Raw genomic sequence first — 19,460 nt, 5'->3', positions numbered from 1 at the left:
GCCACACTTTCTTATATCGAGTTTAAATTGGTTTAAGTGGACGTCTTTGATAAATCAAATAATTGTGGTGTTGTGATATTTTGAAATCAAGTATCGTTTGAAAAACCCGTCCTAAGTCTAGCCCATTTGTTTAGTTATCAACCAGTTTTAAAGTTATTAAAAATAAAATAATCCCGAAAAGAAGTAAAAGGAAAGTTAAAATGGCCTTATTACAACCCAAGAATAAATAATAATTAAATGAAATTTAAAGAAAACCAAGGCTTATTTAAAAGCCCAAAGGCGATCACCGTGGCCACTCTAAATCCCCTCTGGCTCCAAGTCCCCACATCAAGGCTCACCTATAAGGTTAAGGAAAGGGGGTGAGTTTGGAAACTCAGTGTGCAACAAGCCCCTTTCAGAGCCCAAAACAATATCAGCCTACTGGGCCTTAGCCCAAGTCCAATCTCAATATGTATATACTGGGCCGTAGCCTTTTCATAAATCATATAACTGGGCCGAACCCTTTCACTGTAAACTGTATGGCCCATAGGCCCATTTCAATATCACATGTATCGTCAATGAAAAAAACAAATGAATGCAAGCCCATTTGAGGAGACTACTCGACCCACCATCCGCTACTCTCCACCCATACCAACCAACACACCATGTGAGGAATAACTCAACCCACCCAACCATAACTCTCCACTGGCTGCATAGTTGCTTTATCATATAACTGGAGGCCTAGCCTCTTTTAATAACTGGGGCAAAAGCCCTTTTAATAACTGGGGCATAAGCCCTTTTAACAACTGGGGCATAAGCTCTTTTTATAATTGGGGCATAAGCCCTTTTGATAACTGGGGCATAAGCCCTTTTGCACTTCCTCCATCCATATAAAAACCAACCCAATGCATTTATGAATACATCACGTGCATATCATACATATCATGTGCATATCATACATGTCATGTGCATATCATACATACCATGTTTATCAAAATCCCATGTATTAAATTCATATATAAACCCTATGGGTATAATGGTCATTTTTAGCTAGGGGCAAAACTGTCATTTTCATGTTATAAGGGTAATCCTATAATTTTACCAAAAATTAGGGTTTCCGTGTTCATTAACGGTTACTAACAATTCATGGGTGCAAACAGTGATTCTGGCCCATTTTTAGCGAAATCGAGTTATTGGGCCTAAAACCCCTACTTAGCCGATTTTTTGTCATCTAGGCCCATTTAGCCTATATTCCATAACGGTTTTATCAGTCTCGATGCGCAATTTAGCAAGTTTTCCTTTTCTACCAATTTTTTTACAAATGGACCCGAAAGCCCATTGGGCCCCACTTTGGCCCCTCGAGGCCCAACTTACCGTGAATGCCAAAAATCGCGCTCTTACCGTTTCCAATGTTCCCAATCATCATCTCCACGAATCTAACTATTAATGAGCATTCGCTTGCTCACAAGTCCTAGAAATGCCAGAATTTCGACATTTCGGCTTTTTGGCATTTATCGCTTTAAGCTATGAAAAAGGGTTCGTTACACACCAGTTTTGCGATATTCCTCGACGAGATCCCTACACGATTTCTCCTATAATCAACCGTTAATAAATCAGCTCACAATAACTAAACCAAATCAAGAACCATCTAATATTAACACTTACACATTCGGCCACCATCCATAATGGCCTTAGGCACCTTACCTTTGCTGAGATTTATGACGAGATCTAGCCACTCCGGTAATCCAAGCTAATCCAAATCGACACTACGCCTTGCTGCTCCTCCACTATAGAAACCATAAAAATATTAAAAGGCGAACCCCATAAAGTCTATACCCATATTCGGCCACCTCCCTAAACTAGAGGGGTTTCGGCTTTTCTTAACCTCCATAATACCGAATTGATTAAAGCTACGAGCACTTACCAAGGTTCACCTACCCAAATGGTTCCAATCCCGTGTCAACTCCAATTCAACGCAGTCCCAGCTTCAAAATACTAGCAAAAATCGCACCACAAGGATCCTAAGAATCGGCCACCAAATCACCCAAGGATGCTATGCTTTCGGCTTTTGGATCACAGAAGAAGAAGCGGTTATGGACCAAAAAGGGTGTTGAAAAAAGAGTTCAAAGGCTTCTGACATAACATGAATCGAGTAAAAGAAAAAAGAACAAGTGTATACCTTTATGGAGAAATCGACTTCCTTTGGCTCCTTCGGGATTTGGCTTGTTGCTATTCGGTTAGCAATGAAAAGAAGGATGAGTTCGGCTTTTACTATAAATGAAAGAGAGGAAGAATGGGGGTAAAGAGTTTGTGGACGAAATAATGGAAAAGAAAATAGAGGAATTGCTTAAGAAAAATTGGCACAAGTGGGAAGAAAGAAAGAAAACAAAAGAGGAAAATGCCACCCTAAAACCCAATAGCCGAATTTACACTAACCTTCCCCCTTGGCCGGCCATCACTTCCCCCATTTCAAATCTCCTAAAATCTCTCCTAGATACGCTCCCCCTTATCTCTCCATCATCCCTAAAATCTCTCCCCTTATCACTCCTTAATCCATGCACTTGACTAATTCGAACTCCTCCAACAGAATCCACCTAGGTTCCATCACTTACCCTTCCTGCTCATAAAAATAAATAACCTTATTTGCCAACACAGGGAATCGATTCCATGTCTTCCCCTATGCTTCACACGCCACCTTTTTAGGAGCTTAGTGGCGTCACCCTTGCCACTTTACTACAACTCTTTTTGTGATACATTTCTCCCACAACTTTACATAAGGTCACCTAGCCAGAACCCCTAACTCTTAAGTCCAAATTTTGAAAATTCTATGGGTTTTGGCCAACACATGGGCCTTCCATAAGCCCATTTACATACTTAAATTATGAATTCCATAATCACATACCAAATTTTAGAAACTTACTTAAAATATCAAGAATCGCAAAAAACCCGAAAATGAGGATGTTACAACTCTACTCTCCTTAAAGAAATTTTGGCCTCAAAATTTACCTGATCCAAACAGTTGAGGGTATTGTTGACGCATTGCCTCTTCGGTCTCCCAAGTAGCTTCTTCCTTGCCATGGATCCTCCAAAGTACCTTCACTAATGGGACTGACCTCTTTCTCAACACCTTGACATCACGATCAAGTATTTGCACAGGTTCCTCTTCGAAAGTCAAATCCGACTGTACTTCGATTTCTGCAACTGGCACAATATGAGTTGGGTCAAAACGATATCGCCTTAGCATGGACACATGGAAAACATCATGGATACGATCCAGCTCTAGAGGTAACTCTAACTGATAAGCCACTGGCCCTATCCGCTTAAGAACTCGGTAAGGCCAAATAAACCGTGGGCTCAACTTACCCTTCTTACCAAATCTCAGTATCTTCTTCCAAGGTGAAACTTTCAAAAAGACCATGTCCTCTACAGCATATTCGATATCCTTACGTTTCAGATTGGCATAAGACTTTTATCGATCTGCTGCCTCCTTTAACTGATTCTGGATCACCTTAATCTTGTCTCAGTATCTGCTACCAACTGTGGCCCAAGTATTTGCCTTTCCCCCACTTCTGCCCAACAAGTAGGCGAACGGCACCTTCGCCCATACAGTACCTCATAAGGAGCCATCTGAATACTTGCTTGGTAACTGTTGTTATACGCGAACTCCGCCAATGGCAAATGGTCCACCCAGCTGCCCCTAAACTCAATAGCACAACCCCTCAACATATCCTCTAAAATCTGAATAACCCTCTCTGACTGCCCATCCGACTGAGGGTGAAAAGCCGTACCGAAATCCAATAGCGTTCCCAATGCCTCATACAACTTCTGCCAAAACTGAGATGTAAACCTTGGGTCTCGATCCGAAATTATCGATACTGGCACACCATGCAACAGCACTATCTCCACCACATACAACTTGGCCAACTTCTGAAGTGAGTAATCGATTCAGACAGGTATGAAATGAGTAGATTTCGTGAGCCTATCCACAATCACCCAAACCAAATCCTTCTTAGAAGGTGTCAACGGTAACCTACTCACAAAGTCCACAGTTACCCTTTCTCACTTCCAAAGTGGTATCTTTACCGACTGTAACAATCCCGAAGGCAGTTAATGCTTGGCATTCACTTGTTGACATGTCAGACATCTCCCTACAAATTCGGTCACTTCTCGCTTAAGCCCAGGCCGCCAATATTGTGACAGCCCAAAATTGACCCTAGTCGGGAAGTGGTTTTGGGACCGCTAAACCGAGTCATAAAAATAATTAGCTGTCATATTTGATGCTTATTATATGTATATATGCATGTGTGAAAATTTCATATTTGAATTTTGTTTAATTGTAGGTGAATTTTAGTAAATAGGACTTATGTGAGAAAATTTTGAAATGTGATAGGTTAATTTATAAGGACCTATTAAAGCATGTAGTGAGAATGATGGGTTTGCATGTCAAATTACCCAAAATTTGAGCAAGTGGCCGGCCATGCTATGAGTGGAAACATGTTGGGAACATGTTGGCTTAGTGAGGTATGTTAGAAAAAAATAAAATAGGGAGTATGGGTAATAAAGAAATAAAAACAAAAAAATGTGTGGTTGTTCCCCCCCCATGGTCGTGAGCTAAAGAAAAGAAAAAGAAAGGATAATAGAAAAACAAAAGAAAGACAAAATGTTGGTTTCATCTTCTCCCTTAGTAGCCGAACTTTAAAGAAGAAAAGGGATATAGCATTCGACCATCTTAAGCTTAAAACAAGGTTAGTAATTCATATTAGATTTTGAAATTTTAGCTTATTTTAAGTTAGTTACTAAGTTCCTTACTTTGCCCATGTTAAAAATTTGGATTTGGGTGGTGAATGGAGCATTCGGCCATGGTGGTTAATGAAGAGATTTGATTATTTTCTTTATGTTTTAATGAATAAATGTTGATGAGAGATGTTTGATCTAGTAAAAAATTTAATTTGATAGTATTTATATGTGTAATAGCCGAACTTGGACTTGCTTAGTTACTTGAATAAATGTTTTGTATTTAAATGCTAGAATGTGAGTGTTGCCGTTTAGATGATTTGAAAAGAATAGGGTAGATGTTTGAATGTCTAAAGGTTCGGTATTGTACATGAATTCTAATGGTATGATTTTGTGAATGCCGAATGAGCTATAGGAGGTGTGGATGACTTTTATGCATGTGAGTGTGTGTATGCCATTTAGTTGGTGACATTCGGCTTTTCTTAATTAACATTAGAGATGAGGGAATGAAATCGGCATGTGTATTTGTGAAAATGCCGAATGTGAACTTGAATAATATTGAGTAATGTATGTGCTTTAAAATGATGGAATGGAGTGGATGCTTTAAATGTGTTATGAACAATTATAAGTTAAATTAAGGTTTGCTAAATTACCATTGTCATTGCCGAATATACAAACATACATATGCATGTGTAATTGAAGTATGAATGTTTAGCAAGATGGTTAAACTAATTGATTTATTGATTAAGCACAAGGAGAATCAAGCAAAGGCAAAGAAAAGATCATCGAGTAGCCGAGTTGGAACCGTCTTACCCAACATAAAGTAAGTCATCAAGCATATATTTTGTATTGATCTAAATAGACATAATGTCTATGTAATTATGCCGAATGGAATGATAAATTTATATACATGTATGCATGTGGTGATGAAAGTGTTGAATGAAAAGAAAAGAGGTGAGAGATATTGAGTTGTTGATCTCGGCACTAAGTGTGCGGGTATAAACATTTATGATCATGAGATTGGCACTAAGTGTGCGGGTTTAAATTGTTCAGCACTAAGTGTGCGAGTTTGATTATATAGCACTAAGTGTGCGAGTTGATTATATAGCACTGAGTGTGCGGACTTAATATATATATTTTGAATCACTATGGGCACTAAGTGTGCGACATTATTGAGTTGATCACGGACAGCGGATCGGGTAAGTACCTTGAGTTGGTGACTACTAGGCGCTATGTTATATTTGAAGTTGAGCTTGGTAAGTTTGAACCTATGTGACAATTATAATTGAAGTCACGTACATAAGATTTATCGTGGAATAGGTGAAAGGTCGTTTAGTTGTATGATGGTAACGAAAATAAAATGATGTATGAAAATGCCTCAAATATCCTATTGATTAGTATATGGAATGTGAATGCATGACTTGGTATGAGATTGAACCGATAGGCCTGAGGAACTATGGTATGGTTCGGTGTGGATGGAGTAACTAGCCTCGTTCCATTTTGTTTCCTCTTGTGATAATGTTATTAATGTATGGTAGTGCATTGCTTATGACTTCCTGAGTTATATACTCACTCAGTGTTTGCTTGCCGCCTACTTTAGGTTTCTTGGACTCGTCATTTTGCGTGCTTGGGACCGTCATCGAAGCCATCACACCGGCTAGCAAGTTTTGGTACTTTCTTCTTAGTCGGCTTAGGGGAACATTTCGGCATGTATAGGCTATTATGTTGTGTTGAACTTTGGTATGTAAACTTTTAGCCATGCGAAAATGGCATAAATGTCGGTTGGGTTTGGTTTTATAACGCTAGGTCGTAAGCCTTGGTAATTCGACTTTTCTTTTTATGCCATATGTCATGGTTGATTATTTTGGTGTTAAAAATCATGATATGGCAATAGTGTAGTAGGGGGATGTTTGACAATGATTAGCCTTTGGCATGGCTAGTCATGATCACAATTTGTGATATGTATGATGAATTACTAGTTAGATCAAGGAGAAATCACGAAATGGGCATAGTTGCTTTCGTAAGAGATGCTGGCAGCAGCAGTGACGTGAGATTGAAAAATCACTAAAAATAGTAGGAGTGGAATTAATTGATGAATAAATTATGTAATCGAAGCTCGATGAGTCTGTTTTCATATAGAAGTAACGAAACGATCATATGGACAGTATGTTAAGAGATATTCAGGTTCTCGTGAGACTGGGCCAGAACGGTTTCTGGATTCCCTGTTCCGACTTTGGAAATTCATTATAAATTAACCAGAGATAATTAGGAGTCATGCCATATATGTACAGATTCCTCTCTGAGTCTAGTTTCTATAGAAACAAATGGCATCAGTATTGAAACTTTGTGCAGGGAGTTATCAAAATCGTAATGCATGAAGGTCAGTGCAGTCGTACCCTATAATAGGGGAGAATTTAACTAATAAACTGTACTAATTGGCCCGACCAAAAATTCTAAAAAAATTCTACCATATAGGTATATGAGTCTAGTTCTAGGGAAAATTTTCGAAACTGGATTTTGAGTTTCAGAACTCAACATATGATTTTTAAAGTGACTAGTACACAGATTGGCAGCTTGTCTGGGAAATGTCAAATAAGTGGTTTGAAGTCTGTTAACACTCGTGTTCGACTCCGGCGACGGTCTCGGGTTCGGGGTGTTACAATTTTATTGGTATCAGAGCTATGGTTTAGTCGGTTCTAGGACTACCATAGCACGTATGAGTCTAGCTATACATGCCTTAATGTTAATGTTTAAATGTGTGATGACTTCTGACGGTTAAAATTTTTGTTTTGATTAGTAAATGGACCCCGGTGTAGAAAGAACCTTAGCGGATGACGTTGAAAGTGTAGCGGCTGCTCCTGCACAAGGGACACCGCCTGTTGAACCTCAGTCATCTGCGAATAATCAAGGTGAGGGGGCTAAACAAGCCTTCTTTACCATGATGAATGAGTGGGTCGCGCAATATGCCCGAACCAATCCGGCTGTCCAACAATTCCCGAATTTGAATAATCCACCCCAGGAGCCCGTAATTCCATCAGTTACTGATCCTGTGAGGCCGAGTAAACCACCTATAGACTTGATTAGGAAGCGCGGGGCTGAGGAGTTCAAGGCCATAGTTACTGATGATGCCGAAAGGGCCGAGTTCTGGCTTGATAACACCATTCGGGTGTTCGATGAACTGTCATGCACACCCGATGAATGTCTAAAGTGTGCTATATCTTTGTTACGAGACTCAGCCTACTATTGGTGGAGGACCTTGATTTCCATAGTCCCAAACGAACGAGTTACTTGGGATTTCTTCCAAGCGGAATTTCCAAAGAAATATATTAGTCAACGGTTCATCGATCAAAAGCGTAAGGAATTCTTGGAACTCAAGCAAGGCCGTATGACAGTATCTGAATACGAACATGAATTCGTAAGACTCAGTAGGTATGCCCGGGAGTGTGTAGCTGATGAGGTTGCTATGTGCAAAAGATTCGAAGAAGGATTGAATGAAGATTTAAAGCTATTAGTGGGTATTTTGGAGATAAAAGAATTCGTGACACTAGTCGAACGAGCCTGCAAGGCGGAAGAACTTGGAAAGGGGAAGAAGAAGGCTGAATTTGAAGCTAGAGACTATCGTAAAAGATCGACGGGTAAAGCTCTGTTCTCAACTGTAAAGAAGTTCAGGGAGGACACTAATAAGTCGAGGATGACTGCGGGAATTTCCATCAGAGCACGACCATCGACGGACTCCCGAGCTACTTCGGTAGCTAGTGTGGGCAATAATCGTCTAGAGAAACCTGAATGTCCCCAATGTGGAAGACGACACATAGGTGAATGTTGGGGTAAGTCTATTAACAGGGCCTGTTACGGATGCGGTTCAACGGACCACTTCATTAGAGATTGCACGGAGCTGGATGAGAAGAATAAAATTCAAGGTGCAAGATCTAGTGGAGTGACAACTAGAGGTAGACCACCGAGACTTTTAGGAGGTAGGGGTGGTAGTCAGAGAGGGGCCTCTGATACGGCTGTTCGAGCCGAAAACCGTACTCCTGCTAGAGCATATGCCATTCGCGCACGAGAGGAGGCATCCTCCCCTGACGTCATCACTGGTACCTTCACTCTCTTTGATACTAATGTGATTGCATTGATTGACCCTGGCTCTACTCATTCATATGTATGCGAAACCTTAGCATCCAGTAAGATTCTACCTGTTGAGTCTACTGAGTTCGTAATTCGAGTGTCAAACCCTTTGGGTCAATGCGTACTTGTTGATAAAGTGTGTAAGAGATGCCCTCTAATAATCCGAGAATCCTGTTTTCCGGCCGATTTGATGCTTTTTCCGTTTGACGAATTTGATGTTATTCTTGGTTTGGATTGGTTGACCGCGCATGATGCGGTTGTGAATTGCAAAAGCAAGACTATTGATTTGAGGTGCGCAAATAACGAGATAATCCGAGTTGAGTCTACAGACTTAAGGGGGTTGCCAGCTGTAATATCAGCAATGTTGGCCCAGAAATATGTAAGAAAAGGGTGCGAAGCATACCTTGCGTATGTACTTGATGACAAAGAATTAGAAAAGAAACCCGAATCTGTGCCGGTGGTTTGTGAATACCCGGATGTTTTTCCTGAAGAGTTACCGGGTTTGCCACCTGTTCGGGAGATAGAGTTTGGTATTGAGCTTGTACCTGGAACTACGCCAATTTCGATAGCTCTGTATCGTATGGCAGTAACCGAGTTAAAGGAATTGAAAGCTCAATTGCAAGAGTTGACGGATAGAGGTTTCGCTCGACCAAGTTTCTCACCTTGGGGTGCACCAGTATTGTTTGTGAAAAAGAAGGACGGAACCATGAGATTGTGCATTGACTATCGTCAACTAAATAAAGTGACGATAAAGAATAAATATCCATTACCGCGCATTGATGATTTGTTTGATCAACTAAAGGGAGCCTCAGTGTTTTCAAAGATAGATTTGAGATCGGGTTATTATCAGTTGCGGATTCGAGATTCGGATGTACCCAAAACTACTTTCAGAACGAGGTACGGTCACTACGAGTTCTTAGTGATGCCGTTCGGGCTCACTAATGCCCCTGCGGTATTTATGGATTTGATGAATCGGATCTTCAGACAGTATTTGGACCGGTTCGTAGTTGTGTTCATTGATGACATCTTAGTCTATTCAGGAGATGAGACCGAACATGCTGAGCACCTGAGATTAGTGTTGCAAATTTTGCGGGATAAGAAGTTATATGCTAAGTTCAGTAAGTGTGAGTTCTGGTTAAGAGAGGTTAGTTTCTTGGGTCATGTGGTATCCGCATCGGGTATTCGAGTTGACCCGAGCAAAATTTCAGCCATACTTAACTGGAAGCCTCCAAGAAATGTTACCGAAGTTCAGAGCTTCCTGGGGCTCACCGGTTATTACCGACGATCTGTAAAAGGGTTCTCGATGATAGCCACACCAATGACGAAGCTACTTCAAAAGGATGCTAAGTTCGAATGGACGGAGAAATGTCAGAAAAGCTTCGATCAACTGAAAACTCATTTGACTGAAGCTCCAATTTTAGTGCAACCCGAATCAGGCAAAGAGTTTGTCATTTATAGTGACGCATCCCTACTCGGGTTGGGTTGCGTATCGATGCAAGAAGGTCGAGTTGTGGCCTATGCGTCGAGACAATTGAAGCCACACGAGAGAAATTATCCAACCCATGATCTCGAACTAGCCGCCATCGTATTTGCTTTGAAAATATGGCAACATTATTTGTTTGACGAAAAGTGCCATGTATTTTCGGATCACAAAAGTCTCAAATATTTGATGACTCGAAGAGACTTAAATCTACGACAAAGACGTTGGCTTGAGTTGTTGAAAGATTATGAGCTTGTCATTGATTACCACCCGGGAAAGGCTAATGTGGTTGCGGATGCCTTAAGCCGGAAATCACTGTTTTCTTTACGAGCGATGAATGTACACTTGTCTGTTCTACCCGACAATGTGTTAGTAGCTGAATTGAAGGCCAAACCATTATTGATTCATCAAATTCGTGAAGCTTAGAAAGTCGACGATGATTTGGTTGCAAAACGGGCTGAATGTATTCCGAATATGGAATCCGAATTTCAAATTGATGATGACGATTGTTTGAGGTTCAGAGGTCGGTTGTGTGTTCCAAGAAATTCAGAACTCATTTCGATGATTCTGAACGAAGCTCATTGTAGCCGAATGTCAATTCACCCGGGGAGTGCGAAAATGTACAACGATTTGAAACGTCAGTTTTGGTGGCATGGTATGAAACGGGACATCTCCGACTTTGTTTCGAGATGTTTAATATGTCAACAAGTGAAAGTAGAACATCAAGTGCCTTCAAGATTACTTCAGCCAATCATGATACCCGAGTGGAAATGGGATCGAGTCACAATGGACTTTGTGTCCGGACTGCCCTTGTCAGCAAGCAAGAAGGATGCGATTTGGGTTGTTGTTGATAGACTGACTAAGTCGGCTCACTTTATCCCCGTGCGTACGGATTTTTTATTGGATAAACTAACCGAATTTTATGTTTCTCAGATTGTGAGATTACATGGAGTACCTATTTCTATCGTGTCGGATAGAGATCCGAGATTCACCTCACGATTTTGGAAGAAATTACAAGAAGCTTTGGGTACCAAGCTGCATTTTAGCACCGCTTTTCATCCACAAACCGATGGCCAATCCGAGCAGATAATTCAGATACTTGAGGATATGTTGAGATGTTGCATCCTCGAGTTTAGTGGTTCATGGGAACGGTATTTACCTTTGATTGAATTCGCTTACAACAATAGTTTTCAATCAAGTATTAAGATGGCACCTTACGAGGTTTTGTACGGTCGTAAATGCCGTACACCATTGTTTTGGACCGAGCTCGGTGAAAGTAAAATTTTCGGAGTCGATTTGATTAAAGATGCCGAACAGAAAGTAAGGGTAATCCGTGAAAGTCTAAAGGCAGCCACGGATCATCAGAAATCGTATGCGGACTTGAAACGAAAAGACATTGAATATCAGGTGGGAGATAAAGTGTTTCTTAAAGTTTCGCCTTGGAAAAAGGTACTCAGATTTGGCCGAAAGGGCAAGTTGAGTCCGAGATTCATTGGGCCATACGAAATATCCGAACGAGTCGGTCCAGTTGCGTCCCGATTGATTTTACCCCCTGAACTTGAAAAGATTCACGACATCTTTCATGTTTCGATGCTTCGACGCTATAGATCTGATCCTTCGCACATAATTAGTCCGTCGGAGGTTGAAATTCAAGCCGATATGAGTTATGAAGAAGAGCCGATGTGTATCCTAACTCGTGAAGTGAAGGGGTTGCGAAACAAAAGGGTTCCGTTAGTAAAGGTGTTATGGCTCAAACACGGGATCGAGGAAGCTACTTGGGAAACCGAGAGCTCGATGAAAGAACGATACCCAAACCTATTTACCGGTAAGATTTTCGGGGACGAAAATTTCTTGAGTGGGGGAGAGTTGTGACAGCCCAAAATTGACCCTAGTCGGGAAGTGGTTTCGGGACCGCTAAACCGAGTCATAAAAATAATTAGCTGTCATATTTGATGCTTATTATATGTATATATGCATGTGTGAAAATTTCATATTTGAATTTTGTTTAATTGTAGGTGAATTTTAGTAAATAGGACTTATGTGAGAAAATTTTGAAATGTGATAGGTTAATTTATAAGGACCTATTAAAGCATGTAGTGAGAATGATGGGTTTGCATGTCAAATTACCCAAAATTTGAGCTAGTGGCCGGCCATACTATGAGTGGAAACATGTTGGGAACATGTTGGCTTAGTGTGGTATGTTAGAAAAAAATAAAATAGGGAGTATGGGTAATAAAGAAATAAAAACAAAAAAATGTGTGGTTGTTTCCCCCCCCCATGGCCGTGAGCTAAAGAAAAGAAAAAGAAAGGATAATAGAAAAACAAAAGAAAGACAAAATGTTGGTTTCATCTTCTCCCTTAGTAGCCGAACTTTAAAGAAGAAAAGGGATATAGCATTCGGCCATCTTAAGCTTAAAACAAGGTTAGTAATTCATGTTAGATTTTGAAATTTTAGCTTATTTTAAGTTAGTTACTAAGTTCCTTACTTTGCCCATGTTAAAAATTTGGATTTGGGTGGTGAATGGAGCATTCGGCCATGGTGGTTAATGAACAGATTTGATTATTTTCTTTATGTTTTAATGAATAAATGTTGATGAGAGATGTTTGATCTAGTAAAAAATTTAATTTGATAGTATTTATATGTGTAATAGCCAAACTTGGACTTGCTTAGTTACTTGAATAAATGTTTTGTATTTAAATGCTAGAATGTGAGTGTTGCCGTTTAGATGATTTGAAATGAATAGGGTAGATGTTTGAATGTCTAAAGGTTCGGTATTGTACATGAATTCTAATGGTATGATTTTGTGAATGCCGAATGAGCTATAGGAGGTGTGGATGACTTTTATGCATGTGAGTGTGTGTATGCCAATTTTGTTGGTGACATTCGGCATTTCTTAATTAACATTAGAGATGAGTGAATGAAATCGGCATGTGTATTTGTGAAAATGCCGAATGTGAACTTGAATAATATTGAGTAATGTATGTGCTTTAAAATGATGGAATGGAGTGGATGCTTTAAATGTGTTATGAACAATTATAAGTTAAATTAAGGTTTGCTAAATTACCATTGTCATTGCCAAATATACAAACATACATATGCATGTGTAATTGAAGTATGAATGTTTAGCAAGATGGTTAAACTAATTGATTTATTGATTAAGCACAAGGAGAATCAAGCAAAGGCAAAGAAAAGATCATCGAGTAGCCGAGTTGGAACCGTCTTACCCAACATAAAGTAAGTCATCAAGCATATATTTTGTATTGATCTAAATAGACATAATGTCTATGTAATTATGCCGAATGGAATGATAAATTTATATACATGTATGCATGTGGTGATGAAAGTGTTGAATGAAAAGAAAAGAGGTGAGAGATATTGAGTTGTTGATCTCGGCACTAAGTGTGCGGGTATAAACATTTATGATCATGAGATTGGCACTAAGTGTGCGGGTTTAAATTGTTCAGCACTAAGTGTGCGAGTTTGATTATATAGCACTAAGTGTGCGAGTTGATTATATAGCACTGAGTGTGCGGACTTAATATATATATTTTTGAATCACTATGGGCACTAAGTGTGCGACATTATTGAGTTGATCACGGACAGCGGATCGGGTAAGTACCTTGAGTTGGTGACTACTAGGCGCTATGTTATATTTGAAGTTGAGCTTGGTAAGTTTGAACCTATGTGACAATTATAATTGAAGTCACGTACATAAGATTTATCGTGGAATAGGTGAAAGGTCGTTTAGTTGTATGATGGTAACGAAAATAAAATGATGTATGAAAATGCCTCAAATATCCTATTGATTAGTATATGGAATGTGAATGCATGACTTGGTATGAGATTGAACCGATAGGCCTGAGGAACTATGGTATGGTTCGGTGTGGATGGAGTAACTAGCCTCGTTCCATTTTGTTTCCTCTTGTGATAATGTTATTAATGTATGGTAGTGCATTGCTTATGACTTACTGAGTTATATACTCACTCAGTGTTTGCTTGTCGCCTACTTTAGGTTTCTTGGACTCGTCATTTTGCGTGCTTGGGACCGTCATCGAAGCCATCACACCGGCTAGCAAGTTTTGGTACTTTCTTCTTAGTCGGCTTAGGAGAACATTTCGGCATGTATAGGCTATTATGTTGTGTTGAACTTTGGTATGTAAACTTTTAGCCATGCGAAAATGGCATAAATGTCGGTTGGGTTTGGTTTTATAACGCTAGGTCGTAAGCCTTGGTAATTCGACTTTTCTTTTTATGCCATATGTCATGGTTGATATTTTGGTGTTAAAATTCATGATATGGCAATAGTGTAGTAGGGGGATGTTTGACAATGATTAGCCTTTGGCATGGCTAGTCATGATCACAATTTGTGATATGTATGATGAATTACTAGTTAGATCAAGGAGAAATCACGAAATGGGTATAGTTGCTTTCGTAACAGATGCTGGCGGCAGCAGTGATGTGAGATTGAAAAATCACTAAAAATAGTAGGAGTGGAATTAATTGATGAATAAATTATGTAATCGAAGCTCGATGAGTCTATTTTCATATAGAAGTAATGAAACAATCATATGGATAGTATGTTAAGAGATATTCAGGTTCTCGTGAGACAGTGCCAGAACGGTTTCTGGATTCCCTGTTCCGACTTTGGAAATTCATTATAAATTAACCAGAGATAATTAGGAGTCATGCCATATATGTACAGAGTCCTCTCTGAGTCTAGTTTCTATAAAAACAAACGGCATTAGTATTGAAGCTTTGTGCAGGGAGTTATCAAAATCGTAATGCATGAAGGTCAGTGCAGTCGCACCCTGTAATAGGGGAGAATTTAACTAATAAACTGTACTAATTGTCCCAATAAAAAATTCTACAAAAATTTTACCATATAGGTATATGAGTCTAGTTCCAGGGAAAATTTACGGAACTGGATTTTGAGTTTCAGAACTCAAGATATGATTTTTAAAGCGACTGGTACGCAGATTGGCAGCTTGTCTGGGAAATGTCAAATAAGTGGTTTGAAGTCTGTTAACACCTCGTGTTCGACTCCGGCGACGGTCTCGGGTTCGGGGTGTTACAAATATAGCTCTCGCAAGTCTCGATACAACTTACTCCCTCCTGGATGCATAGCACAAGGTCCATTATGTGCCTCTTTCAAAATCATCAATCTCAAATCGGAGTTCTTCGGCATACAAATTGTCCCTCGAAAACAAAGAACTCCCTCACTATTTAACCCAAAGTCTGGATTCTTCCCCTTCTCAACTTGCTGAAACCGAGGAACCAACGACTGTCTTCCAACTGTTGCTTCCTAATCTATTCTACCCAAGTCGGTCTCACTTGTAACTCAGCCAATAAACTTCTGTCGTCATACAAACTTAGACGAGCAAACATCGCCTTCAACTCCACCACAGCCTTTCGACTTAGCGCATCAGCCACGACATTTGCCTTACCTGGATGGTACTCAATCGAATAGTCATTGTCCTTTAACAACTCTATCCCTCTTCGTTGCCTAAGATTCAGCTCCTTTTGAGTCAGTAAGTACTTAAGACTCTTGTGATCCGTATAGATGATGCATTTCTCCCCATACAAGTAATGCCTCCATATCTTAAGTGCAAAGATTACCGCTGCCAATTCCAAGTCATGCGTAGGGTAGTTCACCTCGTGCGGCTTAAGCTGTCGTGAAGCATAAGCGACCACCTTACCCTCTTGCATCAACATGCAGCCCAAACCTACATGTGACGTATCGCTGTACACAGTGAAATCCTTACTAGACTCTAGCTGAATCAACACTGGCGCTTCTGTCAAAACCTTCTTCAACTTCTCAAAAGCCTCCTGCTGCTTAGTTGTCCAAACAAAAGGTGCTCCCTTCCTTATAAGTTTCGTTAACAGTGCTGCCAACACAGAAAATCCTTCCACGAATCTCCGATAATAACCTGCCAACCTAGAAAACTTTAAATCTCTGTTACCGACTTCGGTGGCTTCCATTCCGAAATTGCCTCAATCTTTCGAGGGTCCACCTTGATCCCCTCAACAGACACAACATGCCCTAAGAAGGTAACTTCTTTCAGCCAAAACTCGCACTTACTAAATTTTGCATAAAGTTGTTTTTCCCTTAACACCTGCAGCACTACACGAAGATGCTCATCATGCTTCTCTTCCGTTTCCGAATACACCAAGATGTCGTCAATAAAAACAACTACGAAACGATCCAAGTATGGCTGGAACACCCAATTCATCAAATCCATGAATGCTGCCAATGCATTAGTCAAACCAAAAGGCATTACCAGAAACTCGTAATGGCCGTATCGAGTCCTGAACACCGTCTTATAAATATCCACTTCTTTAACCCTTAATTGATGATATCTTGACCAAAGGTCAATCTTAGAAAATACTGAGGCTCCTTTTAATTGGTCGAACAGATCGTCAATTCTTGGTAACGGATACTTGTTCTTGATAGTCAGTTTATTCAACTGCCGATAGTCAATACACATATGTATAGTCCCATCTTTCTTCTTTACGAACAGTACCGGTGTGCCCCACGGGGAAACACTTGGTCTTATAAACCCTCTATCCAACGGTTCCTATATCTGAGCTTTCAATTCTACCAACTCCTTTGGTGCCATCCTATAAGGCGTAATGGACGCAGGAGCTGTTCCAGGTAATAAGTCGATTCCAAACTCGACTTCTCTGTTCGGGGGTAATCTAGGAAGTTCATCTGGGAATACATCATGAAATTCCTTAATGGTCCTAACTAACTCCACCGTTATCTCCTCAAGTCCGGTTTGACTTACAAAGGCCAAGTACGCCTCACAACCTTTTTGAATCAACTTCTCGGCGCTTAAAGCCGAAACAACATTGGACAAATAATCCCTTCGTTCCCCTATGACCATTATCTCCTCATCTTCGGCAGTTCTTAGTACCATCCTCTTTGCAGCACAATCCAACGTCGTCTTGTGTTTAGTTAACCAGTCCATTCCCAATATAAGATCAAAATCCCCAAATGGCAGCTCCATCAAATCTCCTTCAAGAGTTTTATCTTGTGTCATTAAAGGCACTACCCTAAAAAGTTTATTTACCTTAATCGAATGTTCGAAAGGGCTTATCACCGATACCCCACTCACAGTCTCCATAGGAGGCACATCCAAAGCCCTAGATACATCACAAGCAACATACGAGTGAGTGGAACCCACATCAATCAAAACAGTGTAAGGCGTGCTATGAATGAGGAACGTAACAGTTATAACATCAGGAGCGTCACCCTCCTCACGACGTCGTGCAGCATCAACCAACGCCGGTTATTGAGCTTCAGTGTGTCCAGCACCCCTGCCAGGTGCCCCACGTCCTCGTCCATTACCATTGCCACCTCTACCTTGCCCACGACCCCTCTGTGGTGGTGGTCCTCCTCGCCGTGGTTGGACATCCCTTTGCTCTACAGATAACTCCTGAGCTGTCCTCCGAGGACACTCCCTGAACTTATGCTCCTTAGACCCACATCGAAAACATGCTTCAGTTCGTTTCTAGCACTCCCCCATATGCACCTTACCACAGTCCCTGCAAGCCTACAGTCTATAAGTATTTACTGGAACTGCTCGAATCGGGTCCTTCATCCTTGCTCTTTTAACATTTGATTCGTGGCACTTGAGGGTCTAAAATCCCTCTTAAACCTGGGTCGATCCTTCTCACGATTCTACCGCTCAGTCAGCTTCACCTCCTCGGCTATCTTAGCCTTCTCTACCAATACAGCAAAACCACGTTCCCTCTGTGGAGCTATCAATATCCTAAGCTCATCGCGGAGGCCATCCTCAAATCGAACACTACGCTCATATTCAGTTGCCACTATCCCACTAGCATATCGACTCAGCCTCAAAAATTCTGCCTCATACTCCGCTACAGTCTTATTACCCTATGTTAGATTCAAAAATTCCTTCCGACGAGCATCCACATAACTAGCTCCAACATACCTCCCCTTAAAAGCAGTTTTGAACAATTCCCAGGTTACCTGCTCAATTGGGGTGCTCTCCCTTACAGTGATCCACCATTGGTATGCCTCGTCACGTAGCAGTGACACGGCTCCTTTTAGCTTCTACTCCACTGAGCAGTCTAGATCGTCCATGATCCGTTCTGTTGCCTCTAGCCAATATTCTGCCACATTTGGCTACTCCAAATACACCCCTAAATACTTCTGCTCCGTTGGCCCTGAGTCGCTCCGATATGGACCCCCTATTCACTGTCCCAGTGCTAGCTCCAGCAACCCTTTCCAAAACCCTTAACATGGCTTGAGACAAAACATCATCCCCCGCAGCTCGATCATAAGACCCAGTCTCTATTGCTTGTGGCACAGATGCCTCCTCAGCTGGCCTATGCCCTGAGGATGAAGATTCAGCTTGCACCCTTCCGCGACCACGTCCGTGGCCTCGTCCTCGAGCTCCTCTTGTACTAATATCGAATTATCTGATTACGAGTTTTATGATATTAGTATAATGTTCCTCTGTTTAGTACGAAAATGTCTTATGGAAATATAGCAGTTCAAGGATTGTTTTCGTATCATTGTAGCCTAGCTACAGTCTCATTCCTATCATTTTACAGCTCTACCCTATCTAAAGTATCATAGTAGGGTCTCAATTTTATTCATAGCATCATATCATTACCATATATCGTAAGGAAAATATACTTACAGACTTGGTGCCGGGGATTTAGTGCGCCACTTCTTTCTCCAATCCATTTAAAACTCAAAAAGCCATATTTTTGCTTGTAGAAGGTAAAAAATAAAAAATTTTGATTTGAAAGCACCCTTATTTTGACACTCTTGTTTAAAACAGAAAAACTTGTACCATTTTAACATGTATACTCTATAAAACATCTGTGAAAAGAATTTTCAAAAACTATTTCCAAAAGTACCCTTCTTAGGCCTAAGTTTTCAAAAAAATTTCAGACCCGATCCACAGCCGAGTTGTTGCAACCTATGCTCTGATACCACTAAATGTAACACCCCAAACTTGACCTAGACGTTATGGCTGAATCTGACGTGCCACATTGGAGTTGAAAACCCATGTTCTGTTTTAGTGTTTTAAAAACCATATATTTTGTTGAGTTAACAAAGTGAATGGAAGTTGGGCACCAGGTAGGTATCTGAGACACAGGAGGTGA

Source organism: Gossypium hirsutum, chromosome A11 (genome assembly GCF_007990345.1).
Source record: "Gossypium hirsutum isolate 1008001.06 chromosome A11, Gossypium_hirsutum_v2.1, whole genome shotgun sequence".
NCBI lineage: Eukaryota > Viridiplantae > Streptophyta > Magnoliopsida > Malvales > Malvaceae > Gossypium > Gossypium hirsutum.
The sequence above is the reverse complement of the archived record's forward strand: the minus strand, read 5'-3'. Positions refer to the sequence as shown.